The sequence below is a fragment of the Anomaloglossus baeobatrachus genome, chromosome 2, assembly GCF_048569485.1.
Source record: "Anomaloglossus baeobatrachus isolate aAnoBae1 chromosome 2, aAnoBae1.hap1, whole genome shotgun sequence".
In the NCBI taxonomy this organism is placed as follows: Eukaryota; Metazoa; Chordata; class Amphibia; order Anura; family Aromobatidae; genus Anomaloglossus; species Anomaloglossus baeobatrachus.
This window is the reverse complement of record NC_134354.1, coordinates 585,945,240-585,969,538: the sequence shown is the minus strand read 5'-3', so window position 1 is coordinate 585,969,538 and position 24,299 is coordinate 585,945,240. Positions and strand designations below refer to the sequence as shown.

The following is a 24,299-nucleotide window of genomic DNA, read 5'->3' as shown; positions in this document are numbered from 1 at the left end:
ACAAACCCTAATATGGCATTATTGACTGAAAAATGTAAAAAGTTATGGCTCTTGGATAAATGAGAGCAAAACACAAAAAAAAAAAGTGGAAAATCGCTCTGAGGTGAAGGGGTTAAATTTGTATCAGAATTGAATCACAGCCCCCCTCTGCATCTCTTACTGCAATGTCTCCTTGTAGTGTAAGCTAGGCCTCGGACTGAGTGCATAAACTTTTCCAGTTTGGGAGTCAGGATGTGCCACAATTGAATCAGAGTCTCTCCTTTTTCTTGCTGGCTGCATTGCAAGGCTGCCTTGATATTTTAGCTAGGCCTTGCACTGAGTGCATAGGGTTTCCCAATTTAGAAGTCAGAATGTTTTTATTGAATTGAATCTCAGCCCCCCTCTATGTCTCTTCCAGATTCTATTGCAATGCCCCCTTGTAATTTTAGCTATGCCTTGCACTGAGTACATAGGCTTTCTCTGTTTGGGAGCCAGTTTGGGAATGTTTTTAAAATTGTGCCAGAATTGAATCAGAGTCTCTCCACTATGTTTCTTACTGGCTGTATTGCAATCCCTCCTTGTATTTTAGCAATTCCTCACATTGAGAGCATAGGCTTTTCCAGTTTCAGAGACTGACTGTTTTTAAAATCTTGTCAGAGTTGCTGACCATCTTTGTGTCTTACACAGTGTATTGCAATGCCTCCTTGTCATTTAGCTGGGCCTCTATCTGAGTGCATAAGCTTTCTCTGTTTGGGAGTAAGAATGATTTTAAAATTGTACCAGAATTGAATGACAGCCCCCCTCTATGTCTCTTCTTGGATGTACTGCAATGCCTCATTGTAATTTAGAAAAACAATTGAGATAAAAGAATCGGGTTTGATGCTGCGCTAAAAACCACAATATCACAAAGTTGTAAAAAATTCCTTTTCTTTATTTCCAAAGGTCTACACGTTTCAAAGGCATGTCCGCCTTCTTCATCAGGACAAGGAAAAAATAAAAGAAAAAAATAAATTATTATTTTTTCCTTGTCCTGATGAAGAAGGCGGACATGCCTTTGAAACGCGTAGACCTTTGGAAATAAAGAAAAGGAATTTTTTACAACTTTGTGATATTGTGGTTTTTAGCGCAGCATCAAACCCGATTCTTTTATCTCAATTGTTTTTCTCCACGGCTTTATCGGGGCTGCAGCTTACCGCTTTTTTTATATTCAATTGTTTCGGCTTTCCCAGGAGTTGTGCCTGTCACAACCATAGCAGGTGAGTACCTGTCCTGTTGTTATATCTCCATTTATCATCGGATAAGACCCTATGTGCGCTTTTTTCCACAGTTCTTTCTGTCCTTGTAATTTAGCTAGGCCTCACACTGAGTGCATAGGCTTTCCCAGTTTGAGAGTCAGAATGTTTTTAAAATTGAACCAGAGACTCTCCTGTACGTCTATTGCTGGCTAAATTGCAGTCCCTCCTTATAAATTTTGGCAGCCCTTGTACATAGTGCATAGGATTTTCTAGTGTAGGAATTAAATTTCTTAATAATGGGAAAAAATTGTATTCTGAGGCCCTCCTCTACTTGTCTTTCAGAGTGTATTGCAGTCTGTTCTTGTAATTTTTGGATAGGCCTTGCACTAAGTGCATAGGCTTTACTAGTCTTAAGCGGGCTTTACACGCTGCGATCTTACCCTCCCCCGTCAGTTGTGCGACATGGAAAAATCGCTGCCCATCGCGCACAACCTCGCTTACACCCGTCACACGGACTTACCTGCCCTGCGACGTCACTCTGGCCGGCGGTCCGCCTCCTTTCTAAGGGGGCGGGTCATGCGGCATCACAGCGACGTCACACAGCAGCCGTCCCCAATTTGAGGGGCGGAGATGAGCGGGACATAAACATCCCGCCCACCTCCTTCCCTCCGCATTGCCGGTGGAGGCAGGTAAGGAGATGTTCCTCGCTCCTGCGGTGTCACACACAGCGATGTGTGCTGCCACAGGAATGAGGAACAACATCGCTAATTATAAGAGAACGATTTTTTGTTTTAGGATGACCTCTCCGCGGCAAACGATTTTGGCTGCTTTTGCAATCGTTTTAGGTCGCACATAAGTGTCACACACTGCGATATCGTTACTGATGCCAGATGTGCGTCTCAAACAACATGACCCCGACGATAAATCATTAACGATATCGTTGCGTGTAAAGCCCGCTTTAGAGTCCCACTCCTTAAAAATGGTAAAAAAAATGTTGTTTGAGGCTCTCGTCTACGTGTCTTCCAGGGGGCCTTGCAGTTCCTCCTAATTTTTGACAGCCCTTGCACTTAGGCTTTGAGCATAGGAGTCCCACTACCTAACAATTTTAACAGAATGTGTATGAGGCCCTCCTTTATATCTAATACAGCGTGTGTTGAAGTCCGTAAGGATGTGTTTGATCTTGTCACACATACCACATGCCCAGATAAGGTAGTACAATAATTTACCAGTGAATTTTTATTCACCATTCAAAGCAATGAGAGAGTGCAGAGAGAAAGTATGTTTTATTTTTAGTCTGTAAAAGTGACCTAATACTCTGACAACATTGAACTCAGCAGCGACCTGGGTGTCAAAGAGGCATCCAGGCATCTTTCCCATTCTGTTCCCATTACATTTGAGTCCGGTTTCCATCCATTTCAGTGATTTTCATGCCCCCCAAGTATCCTGGCAGGGTTTTTTTAAAAAATGCTCAAGTATCCCATTGACTTTGATTATACTCATTACTCGAGACAAGCACTCAAGCATTCTGATTTGCTTGATTCGAGTAACGAGCACCCAAGCATTTTAGTGCTTGCTCATCACTATTTCATACCACTTGGAATAACTGCTATTAATCGCTTCCTATAACTATCAACAAGCTTCTTACACCTCTCAACTGAATTTTTGGATCACTCTTTTGCAAACTTCTACAGGTCTCTCATATTTGAAGATGCCTTCTTCCAACAGTAATTCTAAGATCTAGTAGTTCAATGGGATTTAGATGTGGACTTATTGCTAGACACTTCAGAACTCTTCACCACTTTGAATCCATCCATTTCTGGGGGTTTCTTGAAGTATGTGTGAGGCCATTGGATTGCTGGAAGACCCTTGACCTATGATGCAGACCCAGCTTTCTGATACTTGTTACTATATTGTGACCCAAAATCCTTTGGTAATCTTCAGATTTCATGATGTTTTTCAGACAGTCAAGACAGCAAGTGGCAGAGTCAGCAAAACAACCACATAAGCATCTTTGAACCTTCACTATGTTTGACGGTAAGTACTGTGTTCTTTTCGTTGTAGGCCTCATTCCATTTTCGGTAAACCATAGAATGATGTGCTTTACCGAAAAGTTTTATCTTGGTCTCATCTGTTCACAAAATAATTTTCCAAAAGGATTTTGGTGTACTCATGTACATTTTGGCAAACTGTAAGCCTAGCTTTTTTACGCCTCTATGTAAGCAGTTGGGTCCTCCTGGTTCTACTGCCATAGCATTTCATTTCACTCAAATATCAATGGATGGTTTTCACTGACACTGATGTACCTTAAACCTGCAGGACAGCTTGAATTTTTCTAGAATTTGATTGGAGCTGCTTATCACCATCCGGTCTATCCTGCGCTGCAATTTTACATCAATGTTTCTCTGCCATCCATGTCCAGGAAGATTAGCTTTTCCGCCTTACTTCTTATTTCTATGCTCACACAGGCAAGGTAAGCACATTATGCAAAAGAGGATTCTAGTTTCAGCAAATTAATCTTCCCATTTCTTTATAAAACAAAAGTAATACAATTTTCCAATATACTTTCCAATATGAATGTTTTCTCTGATTCTAGCATTTCAAAGAAACTTGTAAAAGTCTACACTGATGGATTGCGAACCTCTGAGTAGTTAGGAATATTCAGCTACAATTAAAAAAAATACGTCCCCTCATTTAGCTATTAACATCTTAGCTGTCAATGGATACAAGAAAAAGCTGTTTTTCAATTGGAGGAGGTTGAAGTCTGGTCCCATGATCCTCTATGAGCGGCCATTTTGAAAAAATAAGCGCTGGAAGATTATACAAGGAGAACATGTGATAGTTATATATTAACACAATCATGTTCAAAACAAATTATTTATTATAACGATAAAAATTGCACCCTTTTTAAGGTATACACCAGTAGAATATATATATTCTACTCAAATTTGGTAATAGTAAAACACCATTAGACAAGTGCATACAGTAAATTTATTTTCATGTAAGTAGATAAATTTACTACAATTACAATAACTAATATCCTTGAAGATGCACAGGTATGGGTATATTATTAGTACAACCTGTGCAGCCTCACAGGTGTCTAAGAGTTAGGAAGACCATTTCCTCCTCCAAAGCAGGTAGAACTGTGCATTATGATTGAGCTAGTGGACTGCAAAGGGCCCCTATATATTCTTGTGACACGCCCAACTCCAGGGTCGGGGGTACTCGTTACCGGGCCGGACTAGTCCGGTGATGTAGCGGCGGTGAGGCCCGGTTCCATGAGCCTGTCTTTCTTCAATAAAGGGGATGATGATGGGAGTTATATTTACAATAAAATAAAGTTTGTGACGCCACCTGTGGTTTTGCGGCTATGTGGGTGTCTGCTGTGCTGCGTGTTCCCCAGTTGTTGATGACGGAGCTGAGGTGATATTGCTCCCCACAGGTGGAGCAAGACCCCGGGGCACCCGTTGAATTATCAAAAGTCTATGATGATTGGGGGAGACGCAGGAGGAATGGAGATGACACCAGGGGCTTCGCAACAACAGTCTTTTACTCAGTGCACCAGCTACAAGTTGACAGCCAGCTTAGTCCTCCCACGGTATGCTGGGATTCCTGGTAATGGGCCTCCACCGATCCCGGGCAGGTCAGAGGTCAGTACCGGTGCACCCCTTAGATGTGCCTTTCCTGGTCGTCTCTTTTACGCTGACTCTCGCCCTCCTGTCCCACGCCTCCGCACACAGTGCCCTGAGCCAGTGGCTGCGGACCCCTCAAAGAGTTTTCTGCCTGCTTGGCTCCCTGATCCTCTGTAGCCCCCTTCCAGCGGATTTGTGTGTTGTTTGTGGCCCAAAGATGCGTACAGCCACCCTGGCCTCTTTTGTTACTAGAAAGTCCTGAAGTCTTTTCCTAGTCTAGGAACCAGGACCCCATTTGCGACCAGATCCTTCCACCCGAGGTTCTGTGGAGTAAGCCCACGGGTGCTTCCCGCACTCCTGTGTCTCCAGGATCCCAAATTCTGTGTCACCTGGGGCGAGCAGGAGCCTCCCGGATCCCTACGCTCTGGTCACCTCCTCACCACCAACTAATGACTCACACTGTCAACTGTCAACTATCAACTTAACTCCACCCACTCACCTCAGACACCTCACCCACCAAACTCCACCCCCAGGCTGGCTTTGGGGATGGTGCTAGCCATTATACAAGTCCAGCTGCACTAGGCCCTAACCACGGCTTAGTGGAGTGTTGTGATGAGTCTGTCTGTGGGAGTGTGTCATGTGAACCGGTGGATGACCCCCTCCTTACCCTGGGATGGGGTGTATGAAGTGCAGTACGTCTGTAGCGACGGAAGCCCTAGGGGTGCCACACTTGCATAAGGGTCTTCTGTCTGTGTCTGCCAGTGACGATACATGCAAATCTTTTTTTCTGTATTTGTTACTTATCTTTGCAAATGTACAGGTGCATCTCAGTAAATTAGAATATCATGAAAAAGTTAATTTATTTCAATAATTCAATACAAAAAAGGAAACTCATATATTATATAGAGTCATTTCAAACAGAGTGATCTATTTCAAGTGTTTATTAATGTTAATGTCGATAATTATGACTTGCAGCCAATGAAAACAAAAAAGTAATTATCTCAGAAAATTAGGATATTATATAAGACTAACTGTAAAAATAATTTTAAAGTCAGAAATGTTCCCCTACTGAAAAGTTTGTACAGTAAATGCACTCAATACTTGGTCGGGGCTCCTTTTGTATGAATTACTGCATCAATGCGGTGGTGCATGGAGGTGATCAGCCTGTGACACTGCTTAGGTGTTATGGAAGCCCAGGTTGCTTTGATAGCTGCCTTCAGCTCGTCCTCATCTGCGTTGTTGGGTCTGGTGTCATCTTCCTCTTCAAAATTCCCCATAGATTCTCAGGCAAGTTTGCTGTACAATGAAGCACAGTGATTCTGTGGTTATTAAACCAGGTACTGGTACTTTTGGCAGTGTGGACAGATGCCAAGTCCTGCTGGAAAATGAAATTTCTATCTCTAAAAAGGATGTTGACTTATGGAAGCATGATGTGCTCTAAAATTTCCTGGTAGACGACTGCGCTGACTTTGGACATGATAAACACAGTGGACCTACACCAGCAGATGACATGGCTCCCCAAACCATCACTCATTGTGGAAACTTCACACTAGACCTCAATCAGCTTGGTTTGTGGACTCTTCACTCTTCCTCCAGACTCTGGGACCTTGATTTCCAAATGAAATAATATATTTTCTTTCTTCTGAAAACAACACCTTGGACCACTGAGCAACAGTCCAGTTCTTTTTCTCCTTGGCCCAGGTAAAACGCTTATGGCATTGTCTATTGGTCATGAGTAGCTTAACACAAGGAAAATGACACTTGTAGCCCATATCCTGGATACCTGAGGAAAAAAGCTCACAAGCCTTTGAAACTAGGAGGACTATTTTTTCCTGCAGAGGCTTCCATTGTGACGTCACCTGCTTTCCTGCATCTCGTGTCTGGTATCCAGAAACACCTTTGGCCAAGGCCCTGGTTACCAACACGCGCCTCCGCTCTCCGCGCTACATCGCTGGTCTGTGTTCTCGGTGTCCTGCTGAGACCAGCCGGTGTATTAACTCTCCACAGGCACTTACAACTTCAAGCCGCAGCAATTATGGACTTACATTTTCAAGGGGGCACTTCTAGAAAATCAAGTACTATTCTTATTATACCACGTGTACACATACAAAATATTCAGCACTTATTAGGTTTTGTGCTATTATTCCTTTATTATTATTAAGATACAAACATCTCACCTTAGTCTATCATAGACTCCTGAATAATCCCCCACCCTTTTTTTTCCAGACTGATTCCTGTTAAAGCCTCTATCATTAACCCACCAAATCCAGTTTCCTTTTAAATTGGATAGGACACATTTTTCTACAGGCAAGTTCCCCATTATTGCTAGCAATCCTGTTAGCTTTCATCTCAGAAGCACGGTAGATCCTTTTCTTAACAATCCTATCAAGGCTGCGGTTATTCCGATTGCTTGTGCACCTTTTTCTACCACACTTTTTCCTTCTACTCAACTTTCCATTAATATGCTTGGATACAGCACTCTGTGAACAGTCAGCCTCTTTAGCAATGACATTTGTGGCTTATTCTCCTTGTTGAGTGTGTCAATGACTGCCTTCTGGACATCTGTCAAGTCAGCAGTCTTTCCCATGATTGTGTAGCATACTGAACTAGACTAAGGGCGGCTTTGCACATTGCGACATAGCACGTGCGATGTTGATGGGGTCAAATCGAAAGTGACGCACATCCGGCGTCGCAGTCGATATCGCAACGTGTAAAACCTTTTTGATACGATGAACAACCGCAAAAGCGTCATTATCGTATCATCGCTGCAGCCTCCGACATTTCCATAATGCCGGTGCAGCGACAGGTGCGATGTTGTTCCTCGCTCCTGCGGCAGCACACATCGCTGTGTGTGAAGCCGCAGGAGCGAGGATCATCACCTACCTGCCTCCTGGCTGCAATGAGAAGGACGGAGGTGGGCGGGATGTTTACATCCTGCTCATCTCCGCCCCTCCACTTCAATTGGCCGCCTGCCGTGTGGCGTCGCTGTGACGCCACACGACCCGCCCCCTTAGGAAGGAAGCGGGTCGCCGGCCAGAGGGACGTCGCACGGCAGGTATGTGCGTGTGAAGCTGCCGTAGCGATAATAATCGCTACGGCAGCTTTTACTAGATATCGCACGTGCGACAGGGGCGGGACTATCGCTGCAGCATCGGTAACACATTGTTACCGATGTCGCAGCGTGAAAAGCCCGCCTAAGGCTATGTGCGCACTAGTGCGTTTTACCCACGGAATTGCCGCGGAAATTTCTTGAGAAATGTCTGCACTCTTTGTGCAGACATTTCCCAGCAATTCCTATATGAAAAAAAAAATAGCTGTGCGCACACTGCGGATTTTTCTCAAGAAATTTCCTTGAGAAGAATTTCTTGAGAAAATTTCTTGAGAAAAGGAGCATGTCAATTCTTTTCCGTTGGTACCCTGCGGATTTCGGCAGTACAGCCTGCAAAATCCGCAGGGAACAACCTGCGGGAAAATCGCGGCAAATTTGCGGCTAATCCGCGGCAAATCCGCATGCGGATTTACCGCGGATTTGGTGCGGATTTTTTCCGGAGGTCCGGAAATCTTCCACTCCCAGAAGTTTCTCAAGAAATTTTCTTGAGAAACTTCACAGTTCTAGTGCGCACAAAGCCTAAGGGACAATTTTAAATGCTTAGGAAGCCTTTTGCAGGTGTTTTGTGATAATTATTCCAATTATCTGAGATAATGACTTGGGTTTTCATTGGCTGTAAGCCATAATCATCAACATTAACAGAAATAAATACTTGAAATAGATCACTCTGTGTGTAATGACTGTATATAATATATGTGTTTCATTTTTTTGTATTGAATTACTGATATAAATGAACTTTTTAATGATATTCTAATTTATTGAGATGCACCTGTATAATATAAGACTTTGCGGTATTGTTCTTTACACACAATTTACATCTCATATGTTGTTTTGTGGTCAGGTACTAAAGACTCGGTGCAACACAACATATTGTCACAAAGTTGAATATATTTTTGTTTTAAAAGCAGCATTGATTTTCAATGTAATAAAGTTATTTTTTGTAATAAATTTTAATTGTGCTCTATTAGTGTCCATATTTCTTTTTTTTAATTCAGTGAAGTAATTTTTTAGGAATGTAGATGACCTCATTATGTGATTATTTAGAGACTGACTGCTGTTCCCTCACATTTCTTTTGTGAGCTTGAATTGTCAGGCATGTTCTCACAGTAAAGTGATGCGCTCCAAGCTTGTACAGAGACAAAACATTTTCTCTTTTTCTCATAAGCAGCCTTTGTAGCAGCATGATACTCTATACCTAGCAGTACACTATACCTAGTAGTATTACAGTATGGAGATATTCTTACAGTGTTTGGGGCAAAGCACAATTTGTATTTGTCTAAAGGCCGCTTTACACGCTGCGATCTCGCTAGCGAGATCGCTAGCGTGCGTTCCCGCCCCCATCGTTTGTGCGACACGGGCAAATTACTGCCCGTGGCGCACAAAATCACGCAGACCCGTCACACTACTTACCTGCCTAGCGACGTCACTGTGACCGGTGAACTGCCTCCTTTTTAAGGGGGCGGTTCGTTTGGCGTTACTGGAACGTCATTAAGCGACCACCCAATTAAAGCGGAGGGGCGGAGATGAGCGGGACGAACATCCCGCCCAACTCCTTCCTTCCGCATTGCTGGCGGCCGCAGGTAAGGTGAGGTTCCTCGTTCCTGCAGTGTCACACACAGCGATGTGTGCTGCTGCAGGAACGGCGAACAACATCGTACCTGCAGCAGCAACGATAATTGGGAATAGGGGGGCATGTCACCGATTAACGATTTTGCACGTTTTTGCGAAGATTCAAAATCGCTCATCGGTGTCACACGCAACGACATCGCTAACGCGACCGGATGTGCATTACAAATTCCGTGACCCCAACGACATCGCTTTAGCGATGTCGTAGCGTGTAAAGCGGCCTTTAGCTTCAATTTCTATGGAGTCATATATTTAGTGCACTAATGATAAGGATATAGTAGTGTGTAAAGACGACAGCAATAGTTTTAAGTTTTAGATGCAGAATATAAGTGTTACATCAAGAAGAAATATTCAAAATTACATATTTACTGTATGTTGTACATTTATTTAAATGCAACCTGTCAGCAGATTTTGCTAGCTCATCTGAGAGCAGTATGATATATATATATATATATATATATATATATGTATATTTATATATATATATCATACTGCTCTCAGATGAGCTAGCAAAATCTGCTGACAGGTTGCATTTAAATAAATGTGCAACATACAGTAAATATGTAATTTTGAATATTTCTGGAATATATATATATATATGCAAAGAGATCCTGAAACTAATGATGTATCTGTGGCACCCTGGACTAGCTAGGTCATCACAGGTAAGAACACACATACACCCCATCCCCCAGACAGTAAGATTAGCCAAACACAAATCCTTGTTGCCTCCCTCCAGGGTCCAATGTCCACACCAGGTGGGGCGGAGCCAGGCGGTTGGCCCTGCTCACTGAGGAGTTCACAGGCCTGGAGGCGGGAAAAGGTAGTCAGATCAGTTAGGGAAGTGAAAGGGTGAGGAGTGAAGTAGTGGTGGAGGAGTAAACTGACCGTGTCCGGGTGTGTGGCCCGGGCACTAAGAGCAAGGTTGGCAGACGGTGGTGGCCGTCTGCAGGAGAGGCAGATCAACGCGGAACCGAAGGACTGGGGTCGGGCGGTGGCCCGCCGGTACCGAACCGGGGAGCGAAGTGAAGCCAGCACACCCAGGCAGGGCTTTCGGACCCCGAACAGGCTTGGAGTCGCCGACAAAAGGTCAAATCCGATAGTGACTGGGACCCCAGGGGTCTCGTAATGACCAAAATCCCGATAGAAGGCAACCGTCCGCACCGTGAGGGTATACAGCTACCGCCACAGCTAGAGACCCAAGGGCCAGCGCCTGTGGGCAAACCGGACTCCTCCGGCACCTATACACCGGGGAGTGGACTACCATTGGGCAACCATCATAGTCAAAAGTACACAAAGGTGCAGGGAAAGACAGCCGCCATCACCTGTTCGGGGAGAGACACTGCAGCCGGCTGCGGGACCCGTCCATCCAGCCGTTTGGTTTACCGGAGACTTTGCCTGTTTGTTACTGAGTGAGTACACCTGTGCCATCCGGCACTGCGCCGCGCTGTCCCTGCGACCCTGCACCTCGCCAGCCCTGCCTCCCCGTGTCACCACCGGGCCCCGAGACCACCAACCCCTACCCACGGAGGGGGAAAACAATATCCCAGCTGCTCCCTACCAACGCTCCCGGGATCCCCGTCACCAGCAGCGGTGGTGCCCATCTTCACCACAACCCGTGGGTGGCGTCACGGACTCAATTCCCAAAACAAACACCCCTTTTCACTCACGGGCGAGGAGCGCCGCTCGAGTCCCTGGATCCGGCCCACCGCTCGAGCCACTGAGCAGCAGCAGCAGCGCCCGAGCATTAGCAAGCGCAGCGCCCCGCCGCCCGCGACATATCACTTAGATTACTGGGTGCAGCTATTCTGACACAATCAGATTTTTTAGATCTAGCCATGTAGCAGAGGTGAGAGAGCTGTCCCGCCCACACCACACTCTCAATAGAGATTGTACATTGACAGTGAAGTGTCAATCACAGCAGGGGATGTGTTGGATTGGAGTGCAGGTGACTTTGTAGTCCTGCAATGATAAAGGTCCTGCTGCTTAAACAAACATAGCAAATAAATAACAGATTGGACTGTGATAAAACAACCATTCCTGAACTTTCTGTGTTATCTCTTGCAGCAGGGTGTCTTCAGCTTACATAGAAAAAACCTGCTGACAGATTACTTTTAATTAAATTACTACAGATAATGTTTTGTGCTAAAATTAAAAATAACCAAAGTGCAATATCAGTTTTGTAACTTTTTGAAGCCACTAATAATTGCACAGAATATTATAGTTTTTGCTCCCTATTATTTCCCATCTCATTGTGCTGGTATTTAATGATAATAATCAGCTATTATATTTTACTTTTATCATTTTGTGTCATATGTAAATTCAGATAATTTAACAACTATATGAACCAGCTTCCCCGAAATAGGAAATCATTTACAGTCTTTTCTTGGTATTTTCAACGGTGACATTTTGAGAGCGGTTTTGGCATTTAGATAACAGACTACCATACAGTGCATTCCATGAAGATGTATACGACCTGCTACTTAATTCAAGCCTCTTTTTAAGACTTTGAAGTTTACCCTTTGTATCACTGCTTTAACCTTAGAGTGCAGAACACATAACAATAAGGACTCTGAAGTCATTGTCTTATTGATTTGTGCTACAGTAAATATAAAGACATTTTCATATTTTACTGTGGATAGTTAGATGTTTATACTATACATATTTTCATCTTGTGATTAGTTATATGTATTATATAGGCATGCATGTATATATAAGAACAGTAGAGTGTGACAAACTCGTAGATTGGATTTACAATGGTAGAGTTCCCCTCTATATCCAGTGTAATCAAGTAATAATACTCTAAACATGGCTGATACCTTTTACTTGCGCTGATATCTTGTACATTCTCATCAGTGCAGGAAATACATTTTGTGCTGCCTATGTACTTGCTACAAAATGTTAAGTGATATACCTTGTAAAAATCCGAGCACCCGTAATTCAGCTGCTGGTTTGCATACTTTGCTGTGTTACTCCAGTAAGAGATATTTATATTTGTTTGTGATGCGCCCATGGGGTCTAGGGGGTTACTCGTCACCGGTCCGGTGCAGGGAGTGGGATGTCACAGCATCTAGGCCCGGTTCTGTGACCCCAGCAGTGTCAATTAATGGAGGAGATGGTAGTTTTTCGTGATGCCACCTGTGGTGTGCGGCTATGATATAGGAGCAGCTGCTGCCAGATGTTCTCCCTGAGGGCAGATGGTAGGGCAGCTATGTTGGTACAGCTCTCCACAGGTAGAGCTCAGGCCCACAGGGAGGTTGGGAGTAGTAGTCCACTCTAAATCTCTAAATAAGGAGTGAAGGGCGCAGGAAGGATCAGACGACACAGCGGTTGCAGTTTAAGTTCTTTACTCACTGAGATATCACAGCCTTTGGACTGCCGGACTCCACTGTGACGGGCTCCAGCCGATCCCGGATAGTTTGGAGGCCAGAACCGGTGTTTATATCTGTGAGTCCTTCCTCCCTGCATTGTGTGGTGTGAGACCCTGCGGCATGAAACCAAGCGGGGACCCGAGTCCTTGAACGGACCCTGTTCCTGTCCTGTATAGCAGGCAGCGTGAGTCTGTAGTTGGTGCCATCGCTTTATGGTCATGACTCCTGGCTTTATATTCTGCTGTGCCTCGGGCACTTTAGGTGAGCCAGAAGACTTGAAATCCTCTGCCCGGCGGATTCTGCTGCAGGACATGAAGTGCCCACCAGCCTAGGGCTCCGTACCCTGAAGTGTGGGCTTTGTCCTGAGGGAGCTATGGCGCAGCTCCCCGGGATGAATACTGCACCTCTGGGGAGATGCAGTACCCTGTGGCGACTGAAGCCTCTGATGTGCCACAATTGTTTTTTCTGGAGTGCCCCATGTGAAATCTCTGCTTCCAGTCCAATCCAACATATCATCACAGTCTTCTCTGGGAGAGTACGCTTTCACCCTCTGTCAATCACAGCGTCTGAGAATAATAGACTGCTAGATCAAATGCCGAGCTGTGATTCACAGAATCTGAGAGGGGTGAAAGTGTGCACCCTCAGAGAAGACCGAGGAAACAAAGTTGGTCTGAAACACAAAAATTTCACATACTGCGTTCCACAAAAAAAAAAACAAAAACACATCTTTGCAATGGAAAGACGCATCACAAATGGAAAATAGTAGCAGACTTAGCGGAGCCTGAGGATTTTTAGAAGATTTTTAACTCATTTTGTTTAGCAAGTCACTGGTCTTCTTGAACCTCAAATATTAGCTTTAGCTCACCATTAGAAAAACTCTTTAAGTAATAATATTGTGAATGGGACTTTGCTGAAGTCTTCCATAGCTGCCATGTTGGTTATTGTTTCAAGCCCATGACTGGACTTCTTAGGAGAATTGAAATTTGACTATATACAGTACAGTACTGTAGTGGGGAACCTAAGCAGTAAAGTAAAAATTAAAGGAAGTATTTTTTTTTATTTTTAAATATAAAAAAATATAAAAGTTTATATCACCCCACATACAAAGTAAAGAAAGAAAAAAAATATAAATATTTGGTATCTCTATGGCTGCAAAAGGACAATTTATGAAGATATAAAATTAATTAAACCATATGTTAAAAGCCAAAAATAAAAAAGTTGAAATACAAGAACAGCATTTTTTTAATTTGCTGAACTTCTCACAAAAAGAGTATCAAGAGCGATTAGATGGTCGTGTGTATACTAATATGGCATCAATAAATATATAGGCTCTGGTAATAAAAAAATGAACTCTTACTAGGCCTGTTTTACTTTTTTTTTTACCTTTAGAATTTTTTTTGACCATTAAAATATAGAAAGGAAAAAATACTTTGCTAATATCATACTCGTAACTGGCCTACAGAATCATACCACCAGTTAATTTTTGCTATAAGAACAAAATCCTAAAATAATGGCGGATTGCGTTTTCACCATGTTTTTACAGTTTGATTTTTTCCAGTTTTTCAGTACATTATATAGTAAAGTGAATGATATAATTCCCAACTGTAACTGATCTTATCACAATCAAGCCCTCATATGATTGTGTTGAAGCATAAATTAAAAGATTATGGCTCTTGGGAAGCAAAAAATGAAAGTGAAAAAATTGAAAATTTCTTGGTCATTATGGGGTTAAAGGCTGCTTTACACGCAGCGACATCACTAGCGATGTCGCTCGTGAAAGAAACCCGTCCCTGTCGTTTGTGCGTCATGGGCAAATCGCTGCCCGTGGTGCACAATATCACTAGTACCCGTCACACGAACGTACCTGCCTAACGACATCGCTGTGGCCGGCGAACTGCCTCTTTTATAAGGGGGCGTTTGTGCGGCATCACAGCGATGTCACATGGCAGGCGTCCAATAGAAGTGGAGGGGCGGACAGCAGCCGAATGAAAGTAACGCCCACCTCGTTGCCGGAGGACGCAGGTACGGTGTTGTTCGTCATTCCTGGGGTGTCACACGTAGCGATGTGTGCTGCCTCAGGAATAACGAACAACCTGTGTCCTGCACCATCAACGATATTTGGGATTTGAACAATATGTCAACGATCAACGATTAGATGAGTATTTTTGATTGTTAGTGGTCGCTCTTACGTGTCACACGCAATGACGTCACTAACGAGGTCGGATGTGCGTCACGAATTCCGTAGGGGGTCCTCATAGGGAGGTTACTTGTAGACCTATGTAAAATATAGCTAATAAACACTGAGTTTGTTGAAGGAGTCTTGTGATAATAATATGATTTTTAGTTATTATTCTCCCTTGCTGTGACCTCCAACAATTAGCTATAACCTGAGGAGGAATTAAGGGCACTTTACACACAGCGACGTCGCTAGCGATGTTGCTGGTGAAAGCACCCGCCCCTGTCGGTTGTGCGTCACGGGCAAATCGCTGCCCGTGGCGCACAACATCGCTAACAGCCGTTACACGTACTTACCTTCCTAGCAACATCGCTGTTGCCAGCAAGCCGCCTTCTTTCTAAGGGGGCGGTCCGTGCGGCGTCACAGCGGCGTCACTAAGCGGACGCCAAATTGAAGCGGAGGGGCGGAGATGAGCGGGCGTAACATCCTGCCCACCTTCTTCCTTCCTCATTGCCGGAGGACGCAGGTAAGGTGATGTTCCTTGTTCCTGTGGTGTCACACATAGCGATGTGTGCTGCCACAGGAACGACGAACAACATCGTACCTGCAGCAGCAACGATATTTGTGATTAGAACGACGTCTCAACGATATGGTATTTTTGATCGTTAACAGTCGTTCCTGCATTTCACACGCAACAACGTTGCTAAAGAGGCCGGATGTGCGTCACGAATTCCGTGACCCCAATGACATCTCGTTAGCGATGTCGTTGCGTGTAAAGTGTCCTTAAGGCAACAAATAGTTATTTTTTATGCAGGGCCACCATAGGATGAATAAAGTATTACACAGTTACCATAAAAATAAATAAGCTGTCTATGTACCTGATGAAAAGTCATTCTTTGTATCTGTTTTCTAATGGCTAATAGATTAGAGTACTAAATGAGGAGTAATGTGTATTATCTTTTTACGCCCTAATAATTGAAAATAGAATTTTTAAACTAATTTTAATGAGTTGTCAAATACTTTTATTCTTTAAAAATGGCCCATCATGGTATATAAATAATAAAAAATACAGAATATTAACTCACCTACTGATATCTTCCTGTTGCTTTCCTGCTACTTAATGGGTAATGGTAGCAGTTGACACAATTCAACATTCCTTCTTGAAATCATCATATGCTAAATAGTTGATGATCAGATTTATATATGAGATAGCCAAGATGATTGTCTATAAAATGAAGGTAGTCTCACATTCAAAGCTGTAGTGGATGGCGAGATATAGAGCCTGAAAGTCAAACGTTCAAAACATTGTTACCCTTTTGCTCATCAGTGTATAATGTTCAAATTTTTCAATTCCACAATGGAAAACTGTGTCTACTATACCAGCACCATATAGTTAGTTAGAGATATTTTGTCACTGCAGTAGATATAGTATGATTTCTTGGTGAGATCATGCCATCATCTATCAATGTATAACTGCTATGTTGTAATATCGGAATATCATTGTGTAATGCATGACATTCATAATAGTCACAACATAATATAACCAAGAAAATAATAGAACCAGAGAAACTTATGAGGTTTTTTTTTTACTTTCCGTATTTGTTAATTTGAAGCTTAAATCCGACATTATAAATGTCATGACACAACTCAATCAATGTAGAGAGCATGCCATCTTCTGGCTGTTCTGTAAAAAGCAGGGCATCCGCAATCTAACAAATACCTGAACTGCTTCTTGACGGCACACGTCACATTGTTCTGTATAAACTGTTTGGAAAGGAAATAACAGACTTGTTACTTGTGCCATGCATTGTTTCCTGGGGGATTGAATGGAGATAAGAATTCATTCCTCCATTGTGCCTTAACCACGAAAAATTTCCAGCTTGACATTGAAGCCTCTGATCACGGCTAATAGTATATTATGTGAAGAGGGTTGTACTGGAAATGCTGAAGGGTTTCATCTGAAATATTGTGTTTTTATTTCTACCGTGTGTCCAGTGAGTGAGTGCAGGTAAAATACCTTACGGCTCTGGTCCCAATCATAAATATTAATATATACTAACAGCTCTTGTGTATTTTATTTCTATTGTGAATTTCCTTGATTTTCTGATAGTAGTTAATACAATGAAGCTTCTTTTCAAACAGGGCTATGCTCTACACTCTACAGCCATAGGATTAATCATTTTACATTATTCAATTATTTCTCAAAAATAAAGTTATGTTTGCCAGACTGTAATAATGTAATTATGTGTCATACATATTTATAAAACAATTATGTTATATTACAATATCCAGGTATTACAGTTCCATTAAAAGCTATTGGTTGCATTAAATGTTTCATGTTTAGTTGGAAAAGAACCAAATGTGAATGTCCATTTCATGGCTGAAAGGTTTATTCACATAAGCACATTAGGACAATTAATTATTAATGGTTGCTCATTTTACTGAGTAGACCCAGGCACACACTGAATTTCACACATTGAAGTAACCTTTCAGAAAAGTAAGGAATAATAATGATTGCAAATAATGTCAAATATTTGGCCAATGATTGCTAATTTGTTTTTTTTTTTTATTTAAATCTATCCATTATCTATCTATCTATCTATCTATCTATCTATCTATCTATCTATCTTATAACGCCATCATTATTTATTATCTATCTACAGTATGTATCCATACATTATTCTCTCATTGTATCTATTATCTATTTATTTGTCTGGTTTCTAACTATTACCTATGGACGGTGGCTTAGTGGTTAGCACTGCAGTCTTGCAGCACTGCCATGTTCTCCCTGTGTTTGTGTGGGTTTCCTCAGGGTTGTCTGGTTTCCTCCCACACTCCAAATATATAGCGATTAATGATGTATGTAAAGTGCTGAGGACTATGCTCGTGCTATATAAAAATAAAGATGATTATTCTTATTTAGTATCATATTATCTCTATCTATCTATCTACCTATCTATCTATCTATCTATCTATCTATCTATCTATCTATCTATCTATCTATCTCTATTATCTATCTATCTATTTATCTATCTGTCATTCTAGCTTTAATCCATCTTTTTATCTATTGGTATGTTATATAGAATAAAAGAACAATTTACAGAAAAACTGAAAATTTTGCAGTGGTCTCTTAATTTTTGCTAGAGCTGTATATATATATATATATATATATATATATATATATATATATATATATATATATATATATATATATATATGTACACCATATATAGTTGTATAAAAATATATAAAAAAATGACGTAGCGCCTCGCAGTATTTTTGATTCTCAGCGCAGATAAAGCAGACGGCTATGGGCTGCCACCCCCATCTGCTTGGCTTTACCTTGGCTGGCAATCAAAATACAGGGAAGCCCATTATTTATTTTTTTTTCTTTAAATTATTTAAAAAATAATTAAACAAAAAAATGTGTTTTGGAACCTGTAAGTATAATGGTATAATGACAATGTTTAATATTAACTATATTCTTTATTTTACAGCCCCATCCCATAACTGTAAAGTCTGAGTTCAGTGTTAGGACACAAGTTTGCGTTATGTCACAACCCAAACTCGAACTCTATAAAATGTTTGTGCAAAGCTCCCGAACACAAACATCGGGGAGTTCGCCCATCACTAGTTATAATGTGTGGTTCAGTTGGAGTTGCTGACAGAAAGTCTGGGTCCTGTGAGGAAGATGCTTCATTACACCAAGCACCCTCTTATTCCTCACTTGACTCGACTGAAAATGTTTCTGGTGCTTTTGGAGCCAGCAGTTCTCCTGTATGGGGTAATGGACGTATTGCAAATGGAATGTTTGGATACTGTAAAGACCACTTCTTCCTTGAGCACCATCCAGAAATAGCAAGTGGTAGTGTGATCAGTTGGCTCTCTCCAGATCACTGGGACTGCAAAAATGCATTGATTTCCTCTTCCCATGCAGCCACTGGGTAAAATGTGATGCACATCTATTGCAGAATACTGTATGTGTGGAGCCTAAAGGGTGCTTTGCACGCTGCAACATCACTAGCGATCTCGTTAGCGATGTGATATGCCAGATCGCAGATAAGATTTGCCGAGATCGCACATAGGTCTTTTTTTTTTTTTTAGCGTCGGTCACATGTGTGATCTCGGCAAATCGTATGTGCGATCTGGCGTGTTACATCGCTAACGAGATCACTAGCGATGTCGCAGTGTGTAAAGCACCCTTAACTATTGCCCTGATCTCTTATTCTGCAGCCAAAATACAGGCTGTAGAATAATAATACAGCTTTCCTTATCATGGTAGTCATGTTTTGCCTTTGTGATGCAAAAATTGCTTCTCTGCATATTAGCAAAACTATCTGCTTTGTAAATGCATGAATGAAGCATTACTAAAAAAAAATATAGAAACATGTAGATATGCTAAGAAACCAAGCTATCACATCCTAAAACTATACACCTTACACATAGAGCATTTATAAAAGTACAGTATGTAATGCAACTGTAATTAGGATTATGGCATCAGAGCTGAGTTGCCGGTTTTTGATTGGTCACTCTAAGATGATTGAGTACTGTAGACTAAATAGACAATATAATAGACTAGCTACTAACAATGCAAAAATGATGATGAAATAATGAAAACACAATGTTATTATATGCCTGCATGAAAGGCAGTAATTGCAGCCTCCTTTGGATCTTTAAAATTTGAGACAATCAGCAAATTAAAGCATCATATTTATTTTCAGCAACACAAAATTAATGAAGTTCAACAGTTTTTGTCTTTGGCTGTAGAACATTGTTATCTATCTATTTATAATTCTAATGTTCTGTCTATTATCTTTTTATGTTATCTATCTATTATATATTATATTCTAAATATCAATCAATTATCTGTCTATCTGTTATCAAACTATCATTTTAGCTTTATTCTATCTTTTTGCCTATCTTTTTATTTGACTATTATCTATCTATTATCTATATGTTATTTATCTGTTATCTATATGTTATCTATCCAACTATCTGTCTATCTCTCCATCAATCTAGCTATTATAGTGGTATACAGTGATTTTGATACCAACAAAGTCTAATGCTGGGGTCACACTAAGCGACAGCGACAACGACGTCGCTGTTACGTCACCATTTTCTGGGACGTAACAGCGACCTTGTAAGTCGCTGTTATGATCGCTGCTTAGCTGTCAAACACAGCAGAAGCAGCGATCATAACATCGCTGTGCTACATGTGCAGAGAGCAGGGAGCCGCGCTTAGCGCTGGCTCCTTGCTCTTCTAGGTACAGTACACATCGGGTTAATTAACCCGATGTGTGAGCCGCGCTTAACGCTGGCTCCTTGCTCTCCTAGGTACAGTACACATCGGGTTAATTAACCCGATGTGTGCTGCAGCTACATGTCACAGTGCAGAGAGCAGGGAGCCGCGCGCACTGCTTAGCGCTGGCTTCCTGCTCTCCTTGCTACAGTATACATCGGGTTAATTACCCGATGTGTACTGCAGCCACATGTGCACAGAGCAGGAGCCAGCACTGGCAGCAAGGGCGGAGGCTGGTAACGAAGGTAAATATCGGGTAACCAGGGAAAGGGCTTCCCTTGGTTACCCGATGTTTACGCTGGTTACAGCTTACCGCAGCTGCCAGACGCCGGCTCCTGCTCGCTTCATTTCGTCACTCTCTTGCTGTCACACACAGCGATGTGTGTGTCACAGCGGGAGAGTGACGACCAAAAAATGAAGCTGGACATTCAGCAACGACCTGCGACCTCACAGCAGGGGCCAGGTCGTTGCTGGATGTCACACACAGCGACAGCGACGGGACATCGCTGCAACGTCACAGAAAATGGTGACGTAGCAGCGACGTCGTTGTCGTTGTCGCTGTGTGTGACACCAGCTTAAGGGGTGCTTCACACATAGCGAGATCGCTACAGAAATTGCTGCTATGGCACGGTTTTGGTGAAGCAACAGTGACCTCATTAGCGATCTCGCTGTGTGTGACACTGAGCAGCGATCTGGCCCCTGCTGCGAGATCGCTGCTCGTTACACACAGCCCTGGTTCGTTTTCTTCAAAGGCGCTCTCCAGCTGTGACACACAGATCGCTGTGTGTGACAGCGAGAGGACGACGAAATGAAGCGAGCAGGGAGCAGGAGCCGGCGTCTGGCAGCTGCGGTAAGCTGTAACCAGGGTAAACATCGGGTAACCAAGGTGGTTACCCGATATTTACCTTAGTTACCAGCCTCCGCAGCTCTCACGCTGCCTGTGCTGCCGGCTCCGGCTCTCTGCACATGTAGCTGCAGTACACATCGGGTTAATTAACCCGATGTGTACTGTAGCTAGGAGAGCAAGGAGCCAGCGCTAAGCAGTGTGTGCGGCTCCCTGCTCTCGCGGTTATGATCGCTGCTGCGTCGCTGTGTTTGACAGCTAAGCAGCGATCATAACAGCGACTTACAAGGTCGCTGTTACGTCACAGAAAATGGTGACGTAACAGCGACCTCGTTGTCGCTGTCGCTTAATGTGAACCAGCCCTAAATGGTGCTGATTAAAGGGAACCTGTCATCAGAAATTTAGCTTGAAACCTAAACGTTTCCCCCTCTGCAGCTCCTGGGCTGCATTCTAGCAAGGTTTCTATACGTTTTGTGGCCCCTTTTAAACCAAATTAAATACTTTATAAACTTGTACCTTTTGCTATGTAAATTTTGTAAATCGTCCATGGGAGCGGGCTCTCTGCTGACCGTTGCTGTTCCTCCAGCACATTGACGCCCGGTTCGGTGGCAATCGGGGTAATAATGATTTTAATCATGCCAGGCGTCTCCCCGAGATACCTTCCATGATTAAACTTAAAGTGAAAGTAAAGAAACACACACACACCGAAAAATCCTTTATTTGGAATAAAAGACAAAAAAACCCCTCTTTCACCCCTTTATTAACCCACAAATACCCCTCCAGGTCCGACGTAATCCACACGACACTGTCAGCTCTGCTCCCGGAAGATGTAGCAGCACCGTAAACACCATTGCGCTGTATCAGCTCCATCTCAATAAACAAGAGAACATATTAATTGTTCCAGTGTACATAAACATGAAAACCTACAGAGAAAACACTGAAACACATGTTGTATAAACAATAATGTTTATTATTGAATCAATTTAGTAGAAAAGGGTTAAAAATTACAGAAGAAAAATTAAGAAGAAAGAGAGGGGGGGATACAAAACAGTGATGATACAAAATGACCCCTAGTGATCACCCAAGGCTTGTAATAAGGATGTAGGTACAATATAGGTACAATCAATGCAAATAATGTTAGGTATACCTATGGAATAATGAAAACCGAATTAGTCCATATAGTCAAAAGATCATATAGAGCCGTGAATGTATGGAAAGTAAGGAGCATGAATAGTTAATCCTAAAAGGTCATAATTACCATTAATGGATATCTAGAAAGTCTAGTAGATACTCCTGACTGTGATAAAGGGGCTTTTTTAGGAGGACAAATTCAGTTTGCATGAAACCATATGTATACATATGACAGAATTTATACAGAAGATGCTCAAAAACCTAGGACTGTAGGAAGAATACTTTATACTCCTATATGCAGGCTGGGCTAGCAGGTAAGGTCATATCAAAAAAATTCTTTTTAATGATGTATAAAACACAGTGTGCACCCCCTGTCAGATGGAGCAGAGATGGAGCGTATCACACATAGATAGGCTAATGCCTAGATAGATGGTACTTAAATATATGAATACTGAATCATGCCAACATATATATGAGCAGTATAGAAAAATACATGTGTTCATAAACACCTCATATGTGCTCCATCAGACTGGAGGACCCACATCAACCTTACATAGTTACATAGTTACTTAGGTTGAAAAAAGACCTAGGTCCATCTAGTTCAACCTTCCTCCACCAGTTCTACATTTAGTCACTAAGTCATTTATAACCAACAATGTTTTGTGTACTGAGGAAATCATCCAGCCCTTTTTTAAAAGCTGTTATAGTATCTGCCATTACTACCTCTTGTGGTAGTGTATTCCACAGTCTGACTGCTCTAACTGTAAAGAACCCTTTCCTATTTAGGTGTCGGAATCGCTTTTCTTCCACTCGCAGTGAGTGCCCCCTGGACCTTAGTACTGTCTTTGGAAGAAATAAGTCATGTGCCAGTCCTTTATATTGACCACACATGTATTTATACATATAAATGAGATCTCCTCTGAGAAGTCTTTTTTCTAAGCTAAACATATCTAACTTTTTCAACCTGTCATCATATGGGAGGCCTCCATTCCTTGTAATAGTCTAGTTGCCCGCCTTTGAACTGACTCTAACTTCTGAATGTCCTTTTTAAAATGTGGAGCCCAAAACTGGATCCCGTATTCCAGATGTGGCCTTACAAGTGATTTATAGAGGGGTAACAATACGTTGGGATCACGGGATCTAATCTCTCTTTTTATACACCCTAAAATCTTGTTTGCTTTAGCAGCTGCTGCTTGACATTGAGTGCTGCTGCTCAGCTTATTTGTAATGAGAATACCCAAGTCCTTCTCCTGTTCTGTAGTCCCGAGTTTACTTCCATTTAATGTATACGCAGCTATAGGATTACTCCGTCCTAGGTGCATTACTTTACATTTATCAACATTAAATCTCATTTGCCAAGTATCTGCCCATTCTGACATCTTATCCAGATCTTTTTGTAATATTGTACTATCCAAGTCAGTTTTTAATATCCTACATAGTTTGGTGTCATCGGCAAAGACTGACACTGTACTATCAATCCCATCCACAAGGTCATTAATAAAGAGAGTAAAAAGAATCGGTCCAAGCACAGATCCCTGCGGCACCCCACTGCTGACTATAGCCCATTTAGAGAATGTACCATTTATGACTACTCTTTGTTTCCTATCTTTTAGCCAATTCCTTACCCAGTTGCATATTGTGTCCCCTAGTCCTTGCTTCTGGAGCTTTAGTATAAGGCTATTATGTGGTACAGTATCAAATGCCTTTGCAAAGTCCAAATAAATCACATCAGCTGCATTACCAATATCCAGGTTTGAACTTACCCCCTCATAGAACCCCAACAGGTTGGTTAGACACGACTTATCTTTCATGAATCCATGCTGTTTGTCAGTTATCATATTATTTTCTGCAATATATTTTTGCATGCCATCCCTTAAAATGCCCTCAAAAACTTTGCATACTA

General features: G+C 42.2%; 1 long non-coding RNA gene across 4 annotated transcripts in view; it reads left to right on the top strand.

Moving 5' to 3' along the window:
• The window catches only part of LOC142291883 (uncharacterized), a 484,372-nt gene that overhangs the window by 307,478 nt on the left and 152,595 nt on the right, over positions 1-24,299 (top strand). For all 4 annotated transcript variants that reach the window (XR_012750552.1, XR_012750549.1, XR_012750551.1 and 1 more), the window contains 2 exons: positions 3,175-3,248; positions 3,531-3,684. This is a non-coding gene — a long non-coding RNA (uncharacterized LOC142291883). The remainder of the gene's footprint in view (positions 1-3,174; positions 3,249-3,530; positions 3,685-24,299) is intronic.